The 26,493-nt window shown below is 37.2% G+C and overlaps 1 protein-coding gene and 1 pseudogene across 15 annotated transcripts in view; both read left to right on the top strand.

Annotated features, from left to right (window-relative positions):
• The window catches only part of CPQ (carboxypeptidase Q), a 681,911-nt gene that overhangs the window by 519,133 nt on the left and 136,285 nt on the right, over positions 1 to 26,493 (top strand). The gene's annotated exons all lie outside the window — the stretch shown is intronic.
• Positions 7,039 to 10,736, top strand: LOC140498722 (2-oxoglutarate and iron-dependent oxygenase domain-containing protein 3 pseudogene; annotated as a pseudogene).

Here is a 26,493-nt window from a genome sequence, read left to right as displayed (position 1 = left end):
GCATTTATTTTGTGGCATTGTGGGTTGGGGAGGTACCATATACACAGAGATCAGAATAATACAAAGTATAGTATAACAGGGACAATGGAGGGGTCTACAGAAACTGCTCCATGAATATTTGAGGAAGGAAAGAATATTTTCAGATGAGGGATCAAAGAAGACCGTATTACTTACCTGCTGAAAATCCTATAATACATCCTTACTACTTATAGAATAAAATACAGATTCCTAAGCTTGACATAGAAAGTCCTCCAAGTTATCTTTAAGCCTTATGTCCCATTGTCCTCTTTCACAAAATCTAAATTTCAATCAGATTTAGCTACTATATGAACTGCTGTACATGAACTACAATTTTATGTGCTGTCTTCCATGCCTCTAATGTACTTCTGCTTTATCTTTGCTTTTTGGGGTCATTCTCATCCTTCAGGGTTCCAATCAGGTGTCATCTCCATAAGCAAATTTTAGAAAAGTGTACCTTTAGGTTTAGCATCAGAATCTGAGTTGGAAGATATATCAGAGATAGTCTATTCCAAGCCATACAAATTCTCTCTCAAAAAGCCCCCACTATAATATCCCCAACAAGTAGAAAGCCAAACTCATAGAATCACAGATTTGAAGGTATCTCAAAACCCATCCTACCCAACTCATCCATATGGTCAAGAAATTGCCATGATCCAACAAATAGACATGTTGCCTCTGCTTGAAGATCTTCAAGGAAGGGAGTCAACCATCTCTTAAGTCAGTCCATTCTATTTTTGGACAGTTCTAACTGTTAGGACATTTTGCCCGACAGCAAGCCTTAATTGCCCTCTTCAGCTTCTACCCATTGCTCCTAGTAGGGGCAGCTAGGTGGTGCAGTGGATAGAGCACTACTGCAGGAGTCGAGAGGGCCTGAGTTCAAATCTCACCTCAGACACTGACACTCACCAGCTGTGTAACCTTGGGCAAGTCACTTAACCCCAATTGCCTCATCCTGGGTCATCTCCAGTCATCCTGATGAATCTCTGGTCATTGGATTCAGATGGCTTTGGAGGAGAAGTGAGGCTGGTGACCTGCACAGCCCTCCCTCACTCAAAACAAAGTCAAGTATAAGTCATGTCATTATTTCTCTGATGGCATGGTCTTCTTCAGCAATGAAGGACAAACATACTTCGCTCCTAGTCCAGCCCCCTAGTACCAAGCAAAACAAATCAAACTCTTTAAAACAACTTTTCAAGTCCAATTTCCACATGATAATCCTTCAAATATGTAAAGACAGTTGGCTTGTCTGCCCATGAGTCTTATTTTTTGAGCAAAGATGCCCAGTCTCTTCAACTGATTCTCACATAACCTGGACTTAAGGCTCTTCACTATCCTGGTGCCCTTCTCTGGATACTCCATCTTTTTGTTATAATTTTTAAAAATTTTAAACTTAATTAGAAAATAAGAAGAGAAAAACTTAAATACAAAATAAGCAAAGAAGAAAACATTGCCATGTGCACAGTAGAACATGAGAGGATTCAAAATATAAAGTAATAAATTTCCATTTCAAAAAACTTATATAATAATACTACACATTGTGTCCAGAGTTGTCCATTTTGACTTCTCTATTTTACTTCTACCCCCTACCTTGCTCTCCTATTACTTAACCTACCTACATTCCAAGGATCCCTCCCTTATCCTCTTCACTTCCACCCTTTCTCCTTGCCTTCTTGTTTCTATCTGAATTTAGACTTTTATAGCCTTCCAAATATATATGTTGTTCCTTCTTTATCCCATTCCCATTAATCTAGACACCCTTCTATATCCCCCTTATTCTATTCCTTCATCCTCTTATTTCTTTATATATTTAGAAGACTTTTGTTCCATTCTAAATGTATATATTGTTTTCTCCTTAAGCCAGATCTGATGTGAGTAGGATTCCCTCCAAAAATTCCTCCCCTCTCCCTTAGCCTTTTATTTCTTTCTAAATTTAGAAAACTTTTATATCCATATATCTATATCTATATGTATGTATGTATGTATGTACTGTTCCTTCTTTAACCCATTCCCAGTGAGAGTAAGGTTCCAGAACTACCAGGCTTCCTCCCCTATCTAATTCCTCTTTGTCATTTCTTCCTTTCTCACCTCATTTGTATAAGATAATTACACTTTTTACCTTTTCCTAAACAGTATTACTTTTTGGAATCACATCATACTCACATCTATTCCAATCTTTTTTTGGAACTATCTCATTACTAATTACAGTTAGATATACAGTTTACATTTCCTCATATAAAAAGTAAATTGTCTATCCTAATTGAGTCTCTTGTAAGCAGTCTTTGATGTTTACCTTGCATTTCTCTTGGATCTTGTACATCAAATTTTCTGTTAAATTCAGGTCTTTTTGCAATAAAATCCTAAAACTCTGGCAATTTATTGAATGTCATTTTTGCTGTTGTTAAGAATTATACTTAACTTTGCTGGGTATGATATTTTTGGCTGCAACCCCCATTCTTTTGCTCTTAGATGTATTCTAAATGTTCCAAGACCTGTGGTCTTTTAATGTCACCATTTTGAAGTTTTGTGTGATTCTGTACTTGAATACTTGATTTTTTTTCTTGTTTCTTGTAATATTTTCTCCTTGAACTGGGGTCTCAAAATTTGATTATGATATTCCTACAATTTTTCCTCATAGGATCTCTTTCAGGTGGTGATGGATGTATTTTTCCTACTTCTACTTTCCCATCTTGTTCTAACACTTTGGGACAATATTTTTTTATCATAGCTTTAAGGTAGTCTGATTATTCTTATGTTTTCTTGATTAGTCTAGAGATTAGTTGTTTTTCTTATGAGATGTTTCACATTTTCTTCTTTTTTTTTCATTCTTCATATTTTGTTTTATTATTTCTTAGTCTCATGATTTTACTGGCTTCTCCTTGCCCAATTCTAATTTTCAAGGAGTCATTTTCCTCCTTAAGATTCTGGATCTCCATCAGCAGGGGTAGAGTTAGTACAATTGTGGTGCCTGGACAGAGTGTAACCTAGAAAATGTGGCAGAGGCATAACAGATACAGTAATCACAGAGAGGAAGCTGAACACTCCATTGTATATCCAAAAAGGGATTGTCATGAGGAAGATCTGAAGGAGGGGCTTCCATATTAGACTTACACTCTGGAGCACTTTCTTTTGAAAAGCATTTTGTGGGGCGGAGCCAAGATGGCGAAGTGAAAGCAACAACTCACCCAAGCTCCTGGAAAAACTCCTCTGGATATCTCTGGGGGGAGAGTCTGACCAGACTTTGGAGGTATAGAATCCAGTGGGCGACGGACTTTGACGGATTCAGAGCCCAGGTTGGACTGGAGGGTCCACGAGAGGGATCTGTTCCGCGGGGGTAAGACCCCGGCGCACAGCACAGCGCGGTCGGCACGACAGGGCGGAGGGGACCTGAGGGGCCCGAGAGTGGTGGGCGAGACCAGCGGAGCAGGAGATAAGCCAGGCCGAGCCGATGAGAGCCGCTGAGCGCTAGATATCAGCGCAGCAGCCCTTAAAACCTTCAGCCTGAAGACTGGACTTCGGTGGGTCAGCTACTTGAACTTCCAGGAGTTGGGATGGCGGAGTGATCAGTAAGTGCTCTCTCCTCCCCCCTGATGACCATGAGGGAACCATAAAATTCTTCCCCAGATTAATCCTGGATCAGCAGGAACAGTAGAAGGGGGCGGGTGGTCTCACAACACCAGAGGCTGGAAAAGTGGCAAGGGGGGATTCTTCCTACTGTGGCAGAGGCGATCTGGAGGGACAGACGACCCAGGGCAGAGAAAATTCGCACTGAGACCCAGGCAAGCCTCAGAGCCGGGAGACAAGCCCCAGGAGGGGCGGGAACACGCATTAACTTCTAGGCGTACCCCAGCCCTCCAGGGGAAAAGGGAAGACAATAGGGAAGCTGGGATCACCATCCCCTGACCTTGCCTTTGCCTCAAGTCAGCTGAGGATATCTCCTGAGACCAGACCACCCCTCCCACACATCTAACAAGCTAACCCCAGGGTTGATCTGGGAAACAACAACAACAACAACAAAAAAAAAAAGCCTGCTTTCAGCCTAGACACACAGCAGCCCAACTTAAAAGATCTGTATCTTCTGACTGAAAGAACCAAAAGCTACAACACTCAGCCAACATCATGAATCGGAAAAAGCAGACGAAAAGTGAAAAAACCATAGAATCTTTCTATGGGGATAAGGACCAAAACACAAACACCAAAGAGGTCAGAGCTGAGACTGTACTTCCATCTGAAACCTTAGATGGGACTATGAATTTCTCGCAAGCACAACTAGATTACCTGGAACGTCTGAAGAAGGATATAAAAGAAAAACTGGCCAATGATTTTAAAATTATAAAAAAAGCATTCACTGATGAGAACATCACTCTGAAAAAGAAAATTGAAGAAATAGAAAAGGAAGTTCAAAAATTAACTGGAGAGAATAACTCCCTAAAAGGAAGAGTTAATCAAACGGAAAAGGAAACCCAAAACCTAATTGGGAAAATTGAACAGATGGAAAAGGAAACCCAAAACCTAACTGGGAAAATTGGTCGAATGGAAAAAGAAATACAAAAATTAAATGGAGAAAATAGCTCCTTAAAGGGAAAAATTGGTCAGATGGAAAAGGAAATGCAAAAGCTAATGGAAGAAAACAATACGATGAAGATTAGAATTGGGCAAGTAGAAACTAATGACTCAATGAGGCAACAAGAATCAGTCAAACAAAATCTAAAGAATGAAAAGATAGAAGAAAATGTAAAATATTTAATTGGAAAAACAACTGACCTGGAAAATAGATCCAGGAGAGAAAATTTAAGAATTATTGGCCTGCCAGAAACCCATGATGAAGAAAAGAGTCTGGACAACATCTTCCAGGAAATCATCAAGGAAAACTGCCCAGAAGTACTAGACTCAGAGGGCAAAATAGTCATCGAAAGAATCCACCGTTCCCCTCCCGAAAGGGATCCCAAACTCAAAACCCCAAGAAATATAGTTGCCAAATTCCAGAGCTATCAAATGAAGGAGAAAATACTACAAGCAGCCAGAAAGAAACAATTCAAATATCAAGGACACACAGTCAGGATCACACAGGACCTTGCAGCTTCTACATTAAAAGATCGAAAGAACTGGAACCCAATATTCCGTAAGGCAAAGGAGTTGGGACTCCAACCAAGGATCAACTACCCAGCAAAGTTCAGCATAACATTTCAGGCAAGGAGAAAGTCATTCAACGAAATAAGGGATTTCCAGAGCTTCCTGACCAAAACACCAGAACTCAATAGACAATTTGATCTTCAAATGCAGGTCTCCAGAGAATCATAAAAAGGTAAACAGAGGGGAAAAAAACAAAAACAAAAACTTGCTACTCAATTAGGGCAAACTGTTTACCTCCCTATAAGGGAAGATGATACCTGTTAATCTTGAGAACTGTGCAGCTATTATGATAAAAGGGATATATGTAGAGGGAACGGGCATAAAGTAAATGATGTCATGTCAAAAATATGATTTAAGTATGAGAAGGGAATGTAATAGGAGGTGTGGAAAGGGGGAAGCAGAAAATGGCAAATTATATCACAGGAAGAAGTACAAAACTATAGTAGAGGGAAGGAGGGGAGGGAGATGAGCATTGTTTGAGAGGTACTCTCATCTGATTTGTTCAAAGGAGGGAACAATAATCTTAAGTAGATAATCCTAACTAGCTCTATAGGTAGTAGGAGGGGAAGGGGGAAGAAAGGGGAGGGTGGCTAAAAGGGAGGAAAGAAGCAATAAGAGTAAAGGGGAGTAAAAGGGAGGGGGGCTAAAAGATGGAGGGGAAGGCTGCAGGAGGAGGGGGAGAAAAGTGAATACTATTGAGGAGGGGAAGGGAGACGGGAGAGCTAAAAGCACAAATGGTAGGAAAGAGGTTGGAGGGAAATACACAGATTGTAATCATAACTGTGAATGTGAATGGAATGAACTCTCCCATAAAACGGAGACGGATAGCAGAATGGATTAAAAGCCATAATCCAACAATATGCTGCTTACAAGAAACACATTTGAAACGGGGGGATACACATAGGATAAAGGTCAAAGGATGGAGCAGAATATATTGTGCTTCAGCTCATGTAAGAAAGGCAGGAGTAGCAATCCTAATCTCAGACAAAGTGAAAGCAGAAATAGATCTAATCAAAAGGGATAAGGATGGAAACTATATCCTGCTAAAAGGCACCATAGACAATGAAGCAATATCATTACTGAACATGTATGCTCCAAGCGGTATAGCATCCAGATTCTTAGAGGAGAGGTTGGGGGAGTTGAAGGAAGAAATTGATAGCAAAACTATACTAGTGGGGGACCTCAACCTCCCCCTCTCTGAACTCGATAAATCCAACCTCAAAATTAACAAGAAAGAGGTTAAGGAGGTAAATAAAACTCTGGATAAGGTAGATATGATAGATCTTTGGAGAAAATTAAATGGGAATAGAAAGGAATATACCTTTTTCTCAGCGGTACATGGAACATTTACAAAAATTGACCATATACTAGGACATAAAAATCTCACAATCCAGTGCAGAAAGGTAGAGATAATCAATGCATCCTTTTCAGATCATAATGCATTAAAAATTACATGTAATAAAAGGCCATGGAAAGAGAAACCAAAAATCAATTGGAAACTAAATAATCTAATTCTAAAGAAGGGTTGGGTTAAAGAAGAAATCATAGAAACAATCAACAATTTCATTCAAGGGAATGACAATAGTGAGACAACATACCAAAACTTATGGGATACTGCAAAAGCAGTTATTAGGGGAAGTTTTATATCTTTGAATGCTTACCTAAATAAAATAGAGAAAGAGGAGATCAATGACTTGGGCTTGCAGTTGAAAAAGCTAGAAAAAGAACAAATTGAAAATCCCCAAGTAAATACCAAATTAGAAATAATGAAAACCAAAGGAGAGATTAATAAAATTGAAACTAAGAAAACTATTGAATTAATAAATAAAACCAATAGTTGGTTTTATGAAAAAACTAATAAAATTGATAAACCTTTGGTCAATCTGATTAGAAAAGCATTTTGTAAATCTATATAGATACTTTGGGGCAAAAATCCAGGATATCTTCTCAGAAGAGGATTTTCAGTTATATCATGATATGAGGCAAAAAATTCAACACACAATTGGTCAAGCTTTTGATATCAACATTTCGTCCATGTATATGACAAAGTCTACCTTCTCCCTGAAAAATAGCACAGAGGCCAAGAAAACTCATGATGAATACTGGCATCCTCATATTGATAAGACAACATATGGTTCCTTTGATTATTCCTCTCAGATTATGTGGAAGACTTTGGTGGAGGACAAAAGGAGGTTCATGGAAGAAGGTCTCAACAAGACTCTGGAACCTGGGACTGGTCGAGTCTCCCTTCTTCACCTCGGGTTCAGAAAATCTCCATTGGGTGGAGAAGGTCCATTGGGATACTCAGGATGCAATCACCATGTGTTTCACCTGCAATCCCGATCATGGCATTGGGGACCTGGCATTCATTTAAGATAAGGGTCCAACGGGCCCAAGAAAATGTTACTTTGTGGGGAACAACAGTGGAGGATCACTGTTATACGTACAAATTAGAAGTAATAAAGTCATAAATTTGAATGACTCAAAAAAAAGATTCTGGATCTCCTTTTCCAACTATATTTTCATAATTTGTTTTTCTTGGATTGTTCTTATTTTTTTTTTAATTTCTCAGTCTTTTTCATTTGTTTTTTTTAAAAGTATTTTTAAATTTCTTTTATAAATTCTTTTTTGGCAGTTGACCATTTGACATGAGTCTTTGGGAAAGGAAAGGTTTTTTTTTTTTTTTTGCTTCAATATTGTCCTCTGAGGATTCATCCAATCTTCTCTATTCCCATAATAACTTTCTATGGTTGAGTTCTTTCTCCTTTTGCCTGCTCATTTTTTTACATAACACCTTGTTGTAATCTCTTCTAGTCCTAGGTTATGGGGGATGATGTCTCCTTCTTCAGGTTCTCCTTCAGTTCTCCCCTCTGACCTGAAGTGGAAACCAAGAAATTGGTCCTCTTGTAAATGTCTACAGCCAGGAGCAACCTCACTTCTGCACTCACTGGGGTGTGTGCTAGGTCCTTTCATGCAGGGCCATGTCTTGGTAGCACAGTTGGGACTGGCATCCCTAATCAGCAGAGGGTCCCTCAATATTCTTCAGATGCTGGACTCCCCACACTGCCCAGGAGATGAAAATTCCTGTGATTGGGGTACAGGCTTACTCCCAACACAGCTAGCCCTAGGGCTTGGCTGCTTGCTATTTCAGCAGACCTAGCCTAGGGGTGTTACACTTCATAGGAACCAAGCCTCAGTCCTGGGATTTTTCTTCAGTTCTCCTCCTATTATTCCAAGAGGACTACTGTTCTGCCCCAACTCTTGTTTATTTTTTTATCCACTCTATGTTTACCCTGAGGCACTGTTTGTAGGAGAAATCTGGAGAGCTTGAAATTTTCTGACCTACTCTGCTGTCTTCCCAGAATCCTTTCTCAGACATTTTTCATCCTAACAATGTCTCCTAGACTGATACCCAACATTGAACACAGTACTCCAGAAGAGATGTGATAAAGACAAAATATAGTGTGACATTACTCTTCATTGCTAGAATCTATGCCTCTCTTAAAGGCCAAGATGACATTAGCTTTCTTGGTGACTGTATCATATTTCTGGAATTCTCAGTCCACTAAAATCCTCAGCAATTCTTTTAGAAAAACTGTTGTCTTAGAATAAGGGGCAGCTAGGTGGTGCAGTGGATAGAGCACCAGTGCAGGAGTCAGGAGGACCTGAGTTCAAATCTCACTTCAGACACTTGACACTCAGTAGCTGTGTGACCTTGGGCAAGTCACTTAACCCCAATTGCCTCATGCTGGGTCATCTTCAGTCATCCTGGTGAATATCTGGTCACTGGATTCAGATGGCTCTGGAGGAGAAGTGAGGCTGGTGACCTCCACAGCCCTCCGTCACTCAAAACAAAGTTAAGTGCAAGTCATGTCATTATTTCCCTGATAGCATGGTCTTTTTCAGCATTGAAGGATGAACACACACTATGAGTATCTTAGAATAAATTTTACTTTTCTCTCTCTTACCTCTTCATTTCTTCTATCTCTCATGCCTACTTATTTCTCAGGTTTTTCTCTTCCAAGTCTTCATCAATTGGCCCACAAGCATTTGCTAAGTACTTACTACATGTCCAGTACCACATGAGGTACTGGAGATACAAAGACAGAAGCAAAAGAATCTGTTCCCTCAAGAAGCTTATATTCTAATAGGAGAGGCAGTATGCCCATGTATAGTTATTTATAATAGACATACAAAACATATCTCTTACAACCCACACCTGAACAAAGTATCCCTCTACAACATACCAGAAGGGTGACCATCATAAAGACATCTACTAAGAGAGAATCTACTACTGTCTAAGGCATCCTGGCATCCCCACTCTAGGCCAAGAATGTACCAGTTTCTTTCAAGGGAAGATGGGGCATCATATTTGGAATATCATGTTCAGTTTCAGCCATAACATTGCAAGAAGTATGCTGATAAACTGAGTCATGTCCAGGGGAAGGTAGTCAGAACAATGAGGGCTCAAAATTATATTATAAGAGGGTAGTGTAAAAATCAAAAACCAAAACTCTTCAGTTTGGAGAAAATTTGAGAAGAACATGACAGTGGGCTTCAAATTCTGGAACAGTTATATCAAAGATATATGAGGCAGGTAGGTAGTTCAGTAGATAGAGTGCTGGACTTGGAATTAGCAAACCCTAATCAAATCCAGTTTCAGACATTTACTAGCTGTGTGACCCTGGGCAAGTCACTTGACCTCTGTCTCAATTTTCTCTTCTGAAAAATGGGAATAACAGTAGCGCCTATGTCAACAGGATTGTTGTAAGGATCAAATCAGATAATAGTTACAAAGCTTTTTGCAAACATTAAAGAGCTATGTAAGTGCCAGTTATTATTAATCTCTATGGTCCCATAATGCAGAGCTAAGACCAGTGGGTGGAAGTTACAAGGCAACAGATTTTGGTTTAATACAAACAGGAATTTCTGAATAACCAGGCCTATCAAAATAGAATGGATATCCTGGGGAGGCTGAGTTCCCTTTTATCTGAGGCCTTCAGTCAAAGGTTAGATGATTATTTGTAGCTATAGAATGCTCCTTGGGGAGAAAAATTGCTTCTTGGAGGCATTAGACTTGATTACCCCCCAGCTTCCCTTTCAAATCTGAATATGTGTCTCTATGCTCACCCTCATTTTGTTTTCTCTTTGCTCAAAAACCACCTATTTCCTAATGAGCTGTTGAGGTTTGCTACATATTCACATCAGATTTTCTGGTTTAAAATGAACAATGTCTTCTTCTTTCTTCCTCTTTTTGGAAATCAGGACATTTGGTCATTACCAGTCTTCAAACACCTCTTCTATTCTCTTTAGTCCCTTAAAAATCACCACTACCACATCTGTAAAATGTAAAATTTCAGAATCAGTGTCATTCTTCTGGGATTGGATAGTTGAAACTATTTTAAACAACTTGGTGAACTCTCCTATCTCTTCACCTATCTCAGGCTTCATTTCTTTTTTCATCAGCATTTTGCTAGTGAAAAAGCAAGCAAAACAAGACATATATAGTCAGATCTAACATTACAGAAGTAAAGCCTAAGGAATAGTTTCTATCTCTTCCCTTTTTTGTGCACAAAATATAGCTTTAAAATACTTTTTTTCTCTCCCTTCCTCCCTCCCTCCCTCCCTCCCTCCCTCCCTTCCTTCCTTCCTTCCTTCCTTCCTTCCTTCCTTCCTTCCTTCCTTCCTTCCTTCCTTCCTTCCTTCCTTCCTTCCTTCCCCTTCTTTTGCAAAACAGTTCATTTTGGACTTTGGCCTTGATATTATCCTTCTAGGTCAGGGCCACGCTTTTGTATTCTTCCTTGGTTATATGCCCCTGTTTATATCTTTTGTCCCTGTCAAAATTTGACCATCTCCACTCGTGCCAATTCCACTTTGGATATCCCCCCCACAGAAACTTGGATTCTACCCTGGCACCACCCTGATCTCTGAAACATGACTTTTCGTTGTATTGTACCCTGAAGCAGGCTTCTATTCCACCATCTCCAAATCAGACCACCACATGCATACCCTTACCTTCCAGTCACCTTTATGTATTGTCTTTACCTATCATAATGTAAGCTTCTTGGGTGCAGGGGCTGTCTTGCTAACTTATATTAGCACAGTCCCTGGCACATGGTGAGCTCTTGATGAATACTGTCTATCTAAAATCTATCTCTCCTTAAAAAAAAAGATCTGAGCTTACTGGCAAGTTTCTAATGTTTTTTTAATCTCATTGGGATTATTCATGATTATGTCATGAAGATTTCATTTTTTTGAAAGCCTGTCTCATGGGATTGTTGTGAGAAAAGTGCCTTATAAACTAGAAAGGGCCATATAAGTGTGAATTAGTATCATTATATCCATTAAGTCATCTTCCCTTTTAAAGTCCCATGGAATCATACCTCTCTGTTCTCTGGACTTTTAAAAATCTGCTTTTCTTAAGTCATAGCATTCCTTTCCTGGCTTACAGTAAGTGATGACTATGTTCCTTTTCTCCCAAGGTTACTTCATTTCACCAATTAGTGTTTCTTCATTGGCCAGAATTAAGTCCAGTGTGTCTATTCTTCAACACTGCTTCCGCTTCTTTCTCAGAATTGAAACTGTCAGCAAGGCAAGACAGTTGGATGATGTGCTTTTAAATGAATACGATTTCTGTGACTTTTGTAATATCTGAGTACTTGAAGTTCACATCACCAATCAATCAGTAAGCATTTATTAGACATCTATTATGTGCTACCCATGTCCAAGTTACTGAGCATATAAAAGAAAAAATAACACTATATTATGTCTACCCCCATGACAATTTTGTGATTGTTACCAAAAACTTACCTGTTTCCTCTGTTTGGCTTGGTAGTTCAGTCAACAAACATTTATTAAGTACCTGGTATGTGCAAAGCACTATGCTAAGTGCTGGGGATCAAGAAAAAGCAAAAAAAACCCCACCAAACTGCTCTCAGGGTCCTCACAGTCTAGGTACCCCCACTGATCATTTATGTTTTGCTTTGGGGTATAGCTGTATTCCCCACTTCTGATACTATCTGGCTGTGTGACCCTGGGCAGATCACATATTATTGCTCTCATCAGTTCTCTGAGATGCTAAGTTGTAGAGAAGGTGCCAGCCTGCATTTGAAGAGGGAGTTTTCATGCTAGATACCAGGGAATTCAAAGGTCCAGTCCTATCCTTATGTCCTTTTATCTTCATACAAATTCTCTCTACTGTGCTTCTAACTAAATTACATGGATTTCTGTAAAAATGCCCATCTTCTTGACATATGGTACTATATATCTGCCTCTTCTGTCAGATCTGTTTCTTTTGGGCAAGGCTATCTTTCCATTGCTATATACTCCAGTCATAAACACCATTCCATCAAGGCTGAGGGCTTTCTATGAAGTCAGGATTTATATCCTTGAGGTAGATTTTTACACTGTCTTCGTTGCTTACCTTGATTCTACACATGGGTATATAGATATTTGATGAGACCGAAAGTACTGTGTTTGATCCCATTCCAAGTTATTTTTCCCCATTAATTATTTATTATGTCATCCATGCTTTTCTTCTGTGAAGTCTTATGTCCTCCTTAGGATCCAAATTTAGAGTACTCTTACCATCCTACTCACTCTTTTATGCATATGCTGCAGTTTGTCAGTATCCCTCCAAAAATATAACACCCAGAACTGAATATAACCCTCCAGATGTCCATAAGGATTAGTACCTACCAGGCAATCTCTAATTTATAATCATTTTCATTGATCAGCATTTCTTAAGTAATGAGTATGTGCAGTGTATCCTGAATTATAATAGCTACCACTGATAGAAAAAGCTATATGCTGCTGAACTGAGACAGGTGATAATATAATACTTTTGTGATGACCTTTCCAAATAAGCAAGAATATTTAAGAAATTTATATGTTTTAAAGAATGATGTATGCCTAGTCGGCCACTGACCTTGGCTACTTTGACTTTTTTCTCCCTAGTTTTCATGCACCTGCTACCCTCTATTCACTATAATGGCCAATATAATGTATTCAGCTTTAAATTCTTTTATTGATTCCACCATGACTTTCTAAATAATATTTCAAATTCTTGCCTTTGCCATCAAAATGATGCTTCTTGCAACTTCATATACAACTATTTACATTCTTGACATCCAGGAAAGCTTACTGATAAAGAATCAGGGACCCTCTCTAAGTCTGTGTTCTGCACATGAAGGATAACCATTTAAAAATAACAATAATAAATGCTATAAATGCTTCACTGTAGTCCTAACATTCAATTAAAGTATAACAAATACTTTCCAAGGTCTCATATATTTTTTCTGAAATATTCTATACTTTCACAGAATTGGAATGTACTAGTCAATTAAAAAACATTTGACATGTTATTTTAGGGTTATAATTCATTCTTATGTTTTTACCACATTTAGTTTATAAGGAGTAGAGCAATTTTCTTTACGAATTGGCCATCTCTGATGATTCAGATTTACCTCACTTTGAATAAAGGGTTTTTTTCCCCCAGAAAACATGTATCTAGGTTGAATGTTTTGCAATAAAAAAAAGGATCATTTTAATAAGGAACTATTTAGTGAATCATGGGAAAAAATTTGTCAATCCATAAACATTTAGATGCTTGGTCTGCCAAGAACTGTATACAAGATAAAGCAAAAATAGTCTCTGTCCTCAAAGAGCTTACAGTCTAATAGGGAGACAGTATGTATATAGATCAATTCATAATGGATAATTGATGACTACTTCCATAATAAACGGAAGGTGACCAAAGAAGGGAAATTGCTAGAACCAGGGGGAACCAGGAAAGGCTTACTGCAGAAGCTGGCACATGAGCTGAGTCTTGAAGGAAGAAAAGGATTCTAAGAGGAGGAGATAAGTAAGGAGATTATTTCAGACAGGGGAGCCAGTCATGAAAAGGCATGGAGATGGAAAATGGAGTGCTGTGTGTGAGAAGCTACAAGTAGGTCATTGTAGCTGTGTGCATTGGGTAGGGTGATTGAGGGGAGAGAAAGTGGAAGTAAAGAGTAAGAAGACTGGAAGTATAAGAAGGAAGGGGCTACATTATTGGTCATATTCCTGTAACTGGAGTCTTTGGTTTATTCACATTGACATTATATAATTTGCTTTTATATGTTCTACTAATCAATCTGTTTTAACCAATACCAAATTGTTTTAATAATTATTTTTTGTAGTATAGTTTGAGATCTGGCCCTGCTAGGTGTCCTTTGTTCACATTTTATTTCATTATTTCTCTTGATATTCTTTACTTCTCCCTCCTTTGAATATTGTTATTATTTTTCTGTTTCTATAAAGTAATCCATAAATTCCTTTAAATCAAATCAACTAGTTAGATTAGTATGGCATTAAATAATAAATTAATTTAGGTAGTATTGTCATTTTTATTATATTGACTCATCCGGATTATGAGCAATTAATATTTTTCCAATTATTTAGGTATGTCATTTATTTATGTAAATAGATATTTGTAGTTGTATTTATATAGTTCTTGTGCATGCCTTGGAAAGTAGGCTGTCAAGTATTTTATTCATTTTATAGTAATTTTAAATGGAATTTCATTTATTCTTTCTTTCTGTGTGGCTTTGATATTAAATAGAAATTCTCATAATTTGGATTTATTTTATATCCTGTAGGTTTGCTGAGGTTATTTAATTTTTTTTTATTTGGCTCTTTTGGGTTCTATAAGTATACCTTCATATCATCTACAAAAAGTGATTTTTAAAATTTTTCTTTAACTATGGTTATTCCCTCAATTACATTTTTTGTCTTATTGCTATAGCTAACATATTTATTACTTTGCCAAATAGAAGTAGTGCCAATAATATCTTTGTTTTACCCCTGAATTCATTGGAAAGAATTCTAGTTTATCTCTATTACAAATGATAGCTCTTGATTTGAGATATGTATTGTTTATCACTTTAAAGGAAAAGTTCATTTATTCCTCTGATTTCTAATATTCTAACATAAAAACTAGATATTCTATTTTGTTAGAGAGCTCTTTCTTTTTTTTTTGTTGATGATTGTTTTTTTTTATTATTAATTTTTTTATTTTTTTAATGTTTAACAATCACTGCCATACAATTGCGATTTTATCCCTTCCCACCCACCCCCCACTACCTCCCTCCCTCCCCACGAGTGCATACAATTCTGTATAGATTCTACATATACTTTCCTATTGAGTATATTTTCACTATAGTCATGCTATGTAGTCAGACTAAGATAAATGAAAGAATCCGTATAACAAATCAGAACATGATACACAAACAGATACACATACACAAACATGATCTGCTACATTATGTGAGTGACTTCCATATTTCTCTCTCTGAGTGTGGAAGACATTTTGCCTTGAGGTCCACCATTGGGATTTTTTTTTTTTTCAGAAGTTCTTGTGTTATTACAAAAATCTAAGTCTACCAGAAAAAACTAGAGAGCTCTTTCTGAACTTATTGATACTATCATATGATTTTGGTTTCATTATTAATGTGGCTAATTAGGTTTATAGTTTTCCTAATATTGAACCAATCCTATATTTTGTTTAAATTTTTTGTGTCTGTATTCATCATGGATGTTGGTCTACAGTTTTTCTGCTTTGATTCTCCCTGGTTTGTGTATCAAGATCATATCTGTCATTGAAAGAATTTTGGGAGGATCTCTTCTTTTGCTATTTTTGCTAACAATTTATATAATATTAGAATTAATTGTTCTTTGAATATTTGATGTAATATATTTGTGAATGCCTCTGGTCCCAGAGTTTCTTTTTCCTTTGGAAGTTCATTTATGGCTTTTTTAATTTCTTTCTCTGAAACTGGAAAATGTATATGTCTAAATGCTTATAAATAAAATGAAGGATAGGCTAATGGATTAAGTATGCAATTAAAAAAAAACTAGAAAAAGAAAAAATTAAAACTCCCAATTGAACACCAAATTGGAAATCCTGAAAATTAAAGGTGAGATTAATAAAATTGAATGTTATGAAAATTATTGAATTAATAAGTAAAATGAGGAATTGGTTTTATAGAAAATATAATTAAAAGGTAAACCATGTGTTAAAATGATTTTAAAAGGGAGAGAAAACCAGATCACTGGTATCAAAAATAAAAAGGGGGAATATACCACTAATGAAGATGAAATCAAAGCAATTATATGCCAATAAATTTAACGATTTAAGTGAAGTAAAAGAATACTTACAAAAATATAAACTAGCTAGATTAACAGAAGAGGAAATAGAATTTCTAAATAATTCTATTTTGGAGAAATTGAACTGGCTATAAACAGGTTCTTCAGCAGAATGCATTAAGACCAGTAAGATTTACAAGTAAATTCTATGAACCATGATGAGGTCAAAGAAAAATTTTATGAAGACCTAGAAACTCTTATCATCAATGTGCCAAAAGAGGACAAGCTTATAATTCTGGGCGACTTTAATGCTAGAGTAGGCTCAGATTATCCAACTTGGCAGGGAGTCCTTGGGAGGAATGAAGTTGGAAACAGCAACAGCAATGGTCATTTACTGCTGACGACATGTGCATTGCATGAAGTTCTCATCACCAACACTGTTTTCCATTCACCTAAATGCAATAAAACTTCATGGATGCACTCTCACAGCAAAATTGGCATCTAATACACTATGTGATTGTAAGAAGAGACAGACAAGATGTGAGAGTGACAAAGGCAATGTGTGGTGCAGAGTGCTAGACTGATCATAGACTTATCCTTTGCAAGCTAAATATTCACATTCATCAAAAGTGCCACCCCCAAAGCAAAATGACTCCCAGAAGAATTAATGTCAACAAATTAGAGCTCTTCTCTCAGCAGGAACAGTTTGTTGCTAACTTGGAGGACAAATTGAGCCAACACAGAATTGGCAACAGTGGAGCAGAAAAGGAGTGGACAGCTTTCAGAGATTTGGTGTACAGCACTGCATTTGCTCATTTGGGTCAGAACACTCACAAACACCAAGACTGGTTTGATGAAAGTGATGGGGGGAAATTCAGAAGCTGCTAAATGAAAACCAACAACTCCACAGGATTTACCAGCAAGATAGCTCATCCATTTCTAAGAAGGCAGCATTTAATTCCATCAAAAATAAAGTTAGTCCCCCAAGAATTCAAGGATGCCTCCATTGTCCATCTCTATAAAGGTAAAGGGAATAGATGTCCTTCAACAATCATTGGGGGGGCAAGGGGGCGCGGATCTCTCTCTTAGTCGTTGCTGGAAAAATTCTTGCTCGAGTCCTCCTTAATAGGCTGATCCTTCACCTGGAAGATGGTCATATACCTGAGAACCAGTGTGGCTTCAGAAAGGGCTGAGGAACAGTCAATGGGGTGTTTGCTGCCCGACAACTCTAGGAGAAATGCCAGGAACAGAACAGAAGTCTGTACACAACGTTTGTGGATCTGACCAAAACCTTTGACACTGTTAGTCACGAGGGCTTATAGAAAATTATGTCAAAATCTGGTTGCCCAGAGAAGCTCATCATCATTGTACGTCAATTTCATGATGGCATGTTGGCCTGGGTTCTGGATAGTGGACAATGCTCTCGTGCATTCCCAGTCCCTAATGGAGTGAAGCAGGACTGTGTGCTTACTCCCATGCTTTTTAGCATGCTATTTTCAGCCATGCTGTCAAAAGTTTTCAAGGAGGATGAACATGGCACCAAGGTCAATTACTGTACTGAAGGTAAATTCTTCAATTTGAAAAGACTACAAGCCAAGACCAAAGTGGAGGAAGTGTTGGTACATGATTTTCTGTTTGCAGATGATTGTGTACTCATTTCAGCCTCTGAAGCTGAGATGCAACAAAGTATGGATCAATTCTCTGTTGCCTGTGCTAATTTTGGCCTAATAATCAACAGCAAGAAAATATGGATGCTCCATCAGCCACCACCACACCATTCATACATGGAACCATTGGTTACAACAAATGGAGAAGTTTTGAATGCTGTGGATAAGTTCACTTACCTTGGTAGTGTACTTTGCAGGGATGTGTACACATTGATAATGAGGTTGATGCACACATTGTCAGAGCAGCTCAGTGTTTGGGAGGCTCCTAAAAAAGTTTGGAAGAGAAGAGGTATTAAACTGATTACCAAACTGAAGGTCTACAGAGCCATTGTGCTGACCTCATTGTTGTATGCCTGCAAAACGTGGAGAGTCTACAAGTACCATGCCAGGAAACTAAATCATTTCCATTTGAACTATCTTAGGAAGATTCTGAAGATCACCTGTCAGGATAAGGTACCAGATACTGAGGTCCTTGCTTGACCTCAGTCAACTGTCAAGCATTCATACTATGCTTCAGAGAATGCAACTCTGATGGGCTGGTCACGTTTTTCGAATGCAAATTGTATGCCTGCCAAAAAAAGACTAGTATGGGGCAGGCGATCACATGGTTGTCAGCGATACAAGGACACTTTCAAGGTCTCTCTCAAGAACTTTGGATTTGATTATGGGACATGAAAGACACTGGCACAGGACTGCTCAGCATGGTGCGCCCACATCCGAAAAGGTCCTGTGCTGTATAAGCAAAACAGAATTGAAACAGCACAAAGGAAATGTAGTCTACCCAAATTTGGAGTAACCACCTCAAATGTTCACACGCACTATCTGTGCCCAAAATGTGATAGAGCATATTGGTCTGATCAGCCACAGTCGGACACATTGAAACTTCACTTTATCATGGTGATGTCATTTTGGTCCTCTTCAAGAACGAAGAACAACCAACCAAACATTTAAAGATCAACTAATTCTAATATTAAATAAACTATTAGAAATAATAGGCAAAGAAGGAGTGTTACCAAACTCCTTTTATGAAATAAATATGGTGCTGCTACCAAAACTAGGAAGAACAAAAACAGAAAAAGAAAATTATAGACCAATTTTACTAATGAATATGGATGCAAAAATAAAAAAAAAAAATACTAGCTAGAAGACTAAAACATATCACAAAGATAACCAAGTAGGATTTATAGCAGGATGGTATAACATAAGGAAAACTATTAACATAATTGATTATATCAACAATCAAAAGTAAAAAAAAATTCTTATGATTACATCAATAGATGCAGAAAAGACTTGATAAAATTCCTATTGAAACACTTGAAAGCATGATATGAATAGATTTTTTCTTAAAATAAGAAACGTCTACTTAAAACCATCAGCCAGCATTATTTGTAACAAGGATAAGCTAGAAGCCTTTCCAACAACATTAGGAGTAAAATAAGAATTTCTATTATCACCAATGTTATTCAGTATTTTATTAGAAAAGCTAATAATTGTGATAAGATAAAAGAAATTGAAGAAATCAGAATGGTCAATGAGTTAATAAAACTATCTTTTTTGCAGATAAGCTCATGATATGCTTGCAAAATCCAAGAGATTCAACTAAAAATCTAGTTGAAACAATTAATAGTTATAGCAAATAAGCAGGATATAAAATAAATTTATATGTTATCAACATTTCTATATATCACCAATAAAACCCTGCAAGAAGAAATAAGAGATATCACATTTAAATAAACATAGACAGCATAAAATATCTGGGAGTATACCTGTTAAGACAAACCCAGGATCTACATGAACATAATTATGAAGCATTTTTATCAAATAAAGTCAGATTTAAATAATTGGAGAATTATAAATTGTTCATAGGTGGGCATATAGCACAAATGAAAATTCTACCTAAACTTACTTATTCAATGTCATATCAATTAAATTACCAAAACAAATTTTATTCAACTAAAAATAAGCAATGATAAAATTCATTCATGAGAACTAAAGGTCAAAAATACCATCGAAATTAATGAAAAAAAATGTAAAGGAAGGAGGTTTAGCAGTACCTGATCTTAAACTGTATTATAAGGCAGGAATTATCAAAAACTATCTGGTATTGGCTCAGAAATAGAAAAGTGAATCAGTGGAACAGAGTAGACACATAATATACAATAAAGTATTTTTATAGTGTACTGCATTATAAATAATCATAATCTTGTGTTTGACAAATGTAAAGATTTGAGCTTTGGGGATAAGAATTCACTATCTGTTAAAAATTATTGGGAAAACTGGAGAGGAGTCTGGCAGATTATTGGGTATAGATCAATATCTTCCACCATTTACTAAGGAAGAACATGAAACATATCACCTATCAGACTTATGGATGAAAGTAGAATTTATGAATAAATAAGACATAGAAAGCATTGTAGGATATAAAATAGATAAATCTGTTTATATTAAATTTAAAAGGTTTTATAAAAATAAAACCAATGTAGCCAAGATTAGAAGGAAAGCAAAAAGTTGGGGGAGGGGATTTATAGACTGTTTCTTAGATAAAAGTCTCACATCTCAAATATATAGAAAACTTTTTCAAATGTATAAGAATATAAGTTATTCCCCAACTGATAAATGGTCAAAGGATATATACAGGTAGTTTCCGGATAAAGAAATCAAAGTTTTGTATGGTCATATGAAAAAATTCTCTAAATCATTATTTATTAGAGAAATACAAATAAAAACAACTTTGAAATGTCATTTCATATCTATTGGATTGGCTAAAATGATAGAAGGGAGAAATGACAACTGTTGGAGAGAATATGGAAAAATTGGAACACCAATGCACTGTTGATAGAACTGTGAAGTGATTCAATCATTCTGTTGAGCTATCTGGAATTATGCCCAAAGAGTTATAAAATTGTTGTATACCCCTTGACACTGTAATTTTACCATGGATCAATTTCTCAAAGTGGTCAGGGAAAAAGGAAAAGAACCTGTATGTTCTAAAAATATTTACAGCAGCTCTCTCTGTTATGGCAAAGAACTGGAAAATGCAGGGATGCCCATCAATTGGAGAATGTGGTGTATGATTATGATGGAATACTGCTGTGTTTTAACAAATTATAAATAGGTTGATTTTAGAAAAAATATGGAAAGACTTACATGAAATAATGAGTAAAATAAGCGGGATCAGGAGAACGTTGTACACAGCAATAACAATATTGTTCCTTTTCTGAAATTGTGTTAGTCCTTCGTTGCCGAAGAAGACCATGCCACGAGAGGAATGATGACATGACTTGCACTTGACTGTGTTTTGAGTGAGGGAGGGCTGTGCAGGTCACCAGCCTCACTTCTCCTCCAGAGCCTTCTTAATCCAGTGACCAGATATTCCTCAGGATGCCTGGAGATGACTCAAGATGTCCTAGGAGTACCTTTGCAGGTACTCACTTAGGGTGAGGTAACGCCCATTCATTGAATAGGACTCTTTACGAAGTAGCCAGGGCATGGCCCCTTTAATGAGGCAAAGAAAAGAAAGACATCAGGCTGGGAGGGTCCAGGAGAGCAGCTGGGTAGGGGCCGATTGGCGCCCCAGCTTCAGAGTGGTGTTGATTGAAGGTTTTGAGAAAGGACAGGAAGGGAGAGAGAGGAGAGGAGAGGAGGGGAGGGGAGAGGAACCAGCAAAACCCAAGTCAACTGGGCAGCTTCTGGCCATCCAAATTTACCTTCCTTTCGAGAGGAGAAGGAAGGGGAGGGGGAGGCAGGCAAGAGAGGAGGAGCTGAGGTCACCAGCCTCACTTATGACTATGCTGTCCTGAGTATTATAAATACTAAGATCAATTACAAAGGACCTACAAAGAAAGATTCTATCCACTTTCAGAGAAAGAACTGATAAATAAAAGTATTTCAGAGTAGTTTTATTTATTTATATCTATACCTACATATGTGTGTCAAAGGATGGCTTCCTCTAGTGCAGAGTGGGGAGGAAAGGAGGGAGATAGTTCAGAACTTAAAATGTAAGGGAAAAAATATTTTAAAAAAACCCCCAAGTCTTCGGGGAGGGGGGGAGGGGAAATTAGTGCTTGAGGTTGCAGCAGCAGCCCTGGGGATTCCTGAGGTCTCTTTGTTACTAGGAATCTACCTACATATATTTCTCATTCCATTTTAATGAGGAAATAAGAACTAAAAGGGAGGATGTAAATATGATAGCCAATTCAGACTTCCTCATTCTAGTCACCTGAAGAATGTAGTGGGTTAAGCTGAAACATTTCCATATTAAAGCACATACTTGCTAGCTCCTATGAAGACATTTATGTTAATTTGCTATTTCACACAAGTCACTTCCATTTAATGAAATAATTATCTGAGGAATTATATTTGCATTCTTTCCATTTCCACACAATGGGAATGTCAGTATAATTAGCCATTAACGATAGTTTTAGAGAATTGAAGGTAGCCGCTTTGTATGAGGGGATTTTTTTTGTCTCTTCATTTGCTCCCTTCTTGTCCTGGTGATTTATAAAAGGATGCCTGAATTAGAGCCCTCAGAAGTTTGCCATACTATGTTAACTGCCTAAAAGATGAGAAGATAAAAACGACTGGAGGTCAGGGCATCTCCAGGAATAAAAATCAGGGGAGAAGCACTAAAAAACAAAAACAGTAGGTCTGCTGCCTCAAATTCCTGTTGTTGTTTCCGCTTCTGAATGCTCTTTTTCTTCTCCATGTGTGTTACTTTAGCCGTTGGGTAGATGAGTCATCCAGAAGCCCTCCTTTTCACTATTGGCCCCTCTTCAAAAGGTTGGAACTAGTGGAATAACTCAACATGCTTAGGAAAGAAGTCATCAGAAAAATGTTCTAAATGAATTCTGAATTGGAAGATGTGATGAAGTTAAAGTCACAATGGAATGCACACAACGCTTCACCTCCTCACTTTGGTTCTCCCCCAAGCATGGAGTACTTTATCTGTGCCCTCTCTCTCCACAACTTTCCCCCTTATCCTCAGGCCATTGAGCCCAGTCTGTGGTAGAAAGAGTATTTAAATCCAGGTCTTTAACCTCATCCTGAAGTTACTATGTCTGTCTACCACTCCACACTGCTTCTCATGAATTTAGGTCCATGTCGATCAGTCAATTATCATTAATAAGTATTTGTTAATTAGCTTGGTTCCAAGTTCTGAGCTAGGTACTAGAGAAGCAAAGACCAGAAAAGAAAAAGAAACAATCCTTAGTTTCAAGGAAGTACCAGAGAAGGAAGAAATTGTTGTCAGTTTTTCAGAAACAAAGGTATTTCTTCCTCTTCAGGTTTATTTTTTTTAACCTGGTCTTTCTACTTTCAAATCATCCAAAAATTGTCCCTACTTCTACTTTCTTTCCTTGGGAGCTACTCCCTGTTCATAACATAGACAAGAATTAAGGATTTAATTTCGAAGCCAGAGATCTACCATTTAAAAAGACTTTTCTGCAATGGGACAATAAATGTCATCTCAATAACACTTTAAAAAATTGGCCTAGAGGGGACTGGTGTTTAGCTAGCTTATGCTTACAAGGTGCAAAGAAACACTGGGACAGGTGAAATCTCTGCCACTGGAGTCCTTTGAAAACAGCATAAAGACTCATCTGTCTTGTATGTTTTGGCCACAGGCCTTCCTGGAAACAACAAGGTAGATTTGATTTTTTAAGGGCCCTTGTGGTCCTAATCTTCCCTGATTCTGTTCTTTTTAAAATCCTCGTGTTATTTCCTTTGTGGCTCTCTTAGGCACTTTCCTAGTCTACTTGAAATTAGGCTTAGCATGATATTTACTTATATACGTGGCTTCCTTCTGACTTTACTAAGGTATAAGCTCATTGAGGACAGGCCATGTGTGTTAGTGCTTAGCACTTACCTGTAACTAATGAAATATGTTTGAGTAACTGAACTAAACTTAGATCTTGTCCCTTAATTGCTTAAAAACAGAAGATGAAATATTTATTTTTGTGCTTTTTTTCAAGTATAAAGGATTATGGCTCTCTTTTTATTTTTCTTTTATTCTGACATAGGAGGCACCTTGAATTTTCCTAATGTATTTCACCTGAATATCTTCATTCCAAAGACAGACATTTTTTATTGCAGTAGGACAAACATAAGATTGAGCCTTAGTGTCTCATCATGGGAAGGTCTTTTCCAAAGTCTGCTCTATTTAGAATATTTCCCTTCCCTCACATTCAGATTTTTCTCAGTGAACATTGGTTTGAAAAACACATCTTTTGTCCAACCAAAACATTTACTTGTCATGGACTTCCAGAGCTGTTTCCCCAAGTTACAGGTAGAAGATTGTATTTGATGATGTGACTGCTGGTTCACTCATTCAACCAGTATTCTCCAGGGAGCTTCTGCAGGCTTTCTTTATGCACAAAGGCTTGCTATGCTTAGAGTTGTCTTTTTCTATGTTCCTGAGAAAGCATAAATTTGAAATTCAGAGCATTCCCAGTGATGGGTGATGGCCAGGTGGAGGAATGGGGAGAGGAACCTGAAAACAGAGAGGATGGATCAAGTTGATTTCTCCCTTAGCTTTCTCTGATGCTCCAAACCTCTTCAATAAGCTAATCAAACCAAAGTAATATAGTTATTCATTTGCAATTGATCCTTCCTGATGTCTGGTCAAAATGTTTAATTTAAAATTATGAAAATGGTTTATTTTAAGGTCAGATACTGAGTTACCTTAATAGTTTTCATGGCATCTTTACTGTAGAATAATTAAATCCATGAAAACATCTTTGCTTGAAATTTGCTTTCAGAAGGATTTCTAACTTTGATCCTCACTGGAGAATGAGGAAAGAGGGAAAATCCAGGCCTGCCTTTGAGTACAGTAGTGAAGGAAAAGTATGTGTCTTGCCTACCCTTTGAACATTCTTATCTGCTATGATGTAGCATTTGCATGATCTCATTCCATCACCAGAACATTAACCATTACTTGATAACATCAGCAACCTACTATTTAGCACAAAAGAAAAAGCTGATGATCTATATTAAGCAGTATGGTACCCACATTGAAAATGTCACAGATTCTTGAATCATTTTTAAAAAATCTTTTCCTCTGTCTTCATACCCATCTCCATGGACAGTACCTCTATATTCTGGATCTCTCTCTCTCTCTCTCTCTCTCTCTCTCTCTCTCTCTCTCTCTCTCTCTCTCTCTCTCTCTCTCTCTCTCTCTCTCTCCTCCTCCTCCTCCTCCTCCTCCCTCCCTCCCCTTCTGTACTGTCTCCTCTCTCTTCCCCATCAGAAGCTCACTCTGATTTCATCTTCTGGTTCTGTAATATTGGAGCAGTTTTCCTTTATACTTTCTTGAAACATGATATCTAGGCTATTTTTATTGTGCCTTTCTGGTATTTTAACAATTCTTAAATTATCTCTCAATCTATTTTCTTTTTTAAATATTATTATTTATTATGTTTAGCATTCATTTTTAAAAAAAGATTTTGAGTTCCAAATTATGTCCCTCCCTCCAACCCCTCTACCACCCATTGTGAAAGTAAGAAATGTGATATCTTACACTTGTGAAATCATTGCAAAATATATTGCCATGTTAGCCATGTTGCAAAAAAAAGAAAGAAAGTGAAAAAAGTATACTTCAATCTACATCTGGACACCATCGGTTCTTTCTCTGGAGGTGAATATCATTTTTTTGTTTTAAATTATTCATAATTGTCTTGGATCATTGTATTGACCAGAATAGTGATCATTGTACAGTGTTACTATGTATAATGTTCTCCTGGTTCTGTTCACTTCATATCATCAGTTCATATAAGTCTTCCCAGGTTTTCTGAAACTATCAGGTTCATCATTTCTTGTAAACTAGTAGTATTCCATGACAGTCACATGCCATAACTTGATCAGCCATTACCCACTCAATAGGCATCTCATCAGTTTCTAATTCCTTGTCATCACAAAAAAAAAAAGAGATGCTATAAATACTTTTGTACAAATAGGTCCTTTTCTCTTTTCTTTGATCTCTTGGGTTACAGACTTGGTATTCGTACTGCTGAGTCAAAGGGTATGCACAGTTTTATAGTCCTTTGGGAGTAGTTCCAAAATGATCTCCAAAATGGTTGGATGAGTTTATAACTTCACCAAAAGTGTTTTAGTTTTCCGTATCTCCTCCAATATTTGTCATTTTCCTTTTCTGTCGTATTAGTCAATCTGATAGGTATGAAATGGTACCTCAGTTATTTTAATGTGCATTTCTCTAATCAATTGTGATGTAAGGCAGTTTTTCATATATCTATTGATAGCTTTGATTTCTTCTTCTGAAAACTGCCTGATCATTATCCTTTCAGTATTTATCAATTCAAGAATAACTCATATTCTTATAAATTTGACAGTTCTCTATGTATTTGAGAAATAAGACCTTTATCAGAGAAACTTGCTGTAAAAATCACCCGCCTTCATCCCCTGTTTCCTGCTTTCTTTCTAATCTTAGCTGCACTGGCTTTGCTCATGCAAAATCTTTTTAAATTTAATGTACTCAAAATTATCCATTTTACATCCCATGGTCCTCTTTACCTTTTGTTTGGCCATAAATTCTTTCCTT

The sequence above is a fragment of the Notamacropus eugenii genome, chromosome 4 (assembly GCF_028372415.1).
Source record: "Notamacropus eugenii isolate mMacEug1 chromosome 4, mMacEug1.pri_v2, whole genome shotgun sequence".
Lineage (NCBI taxonomy): Eukaryota > Metazoa > Chordata > Mammalia > Diprotodontia > Macropodidae > Notamacropus > Notamacropus eugenii.
The sequence above is the reverse complement of the archived record's forward strand: the minus strand, read 5'-3'. Positions and strand labels throughout refer to the sequence as shown.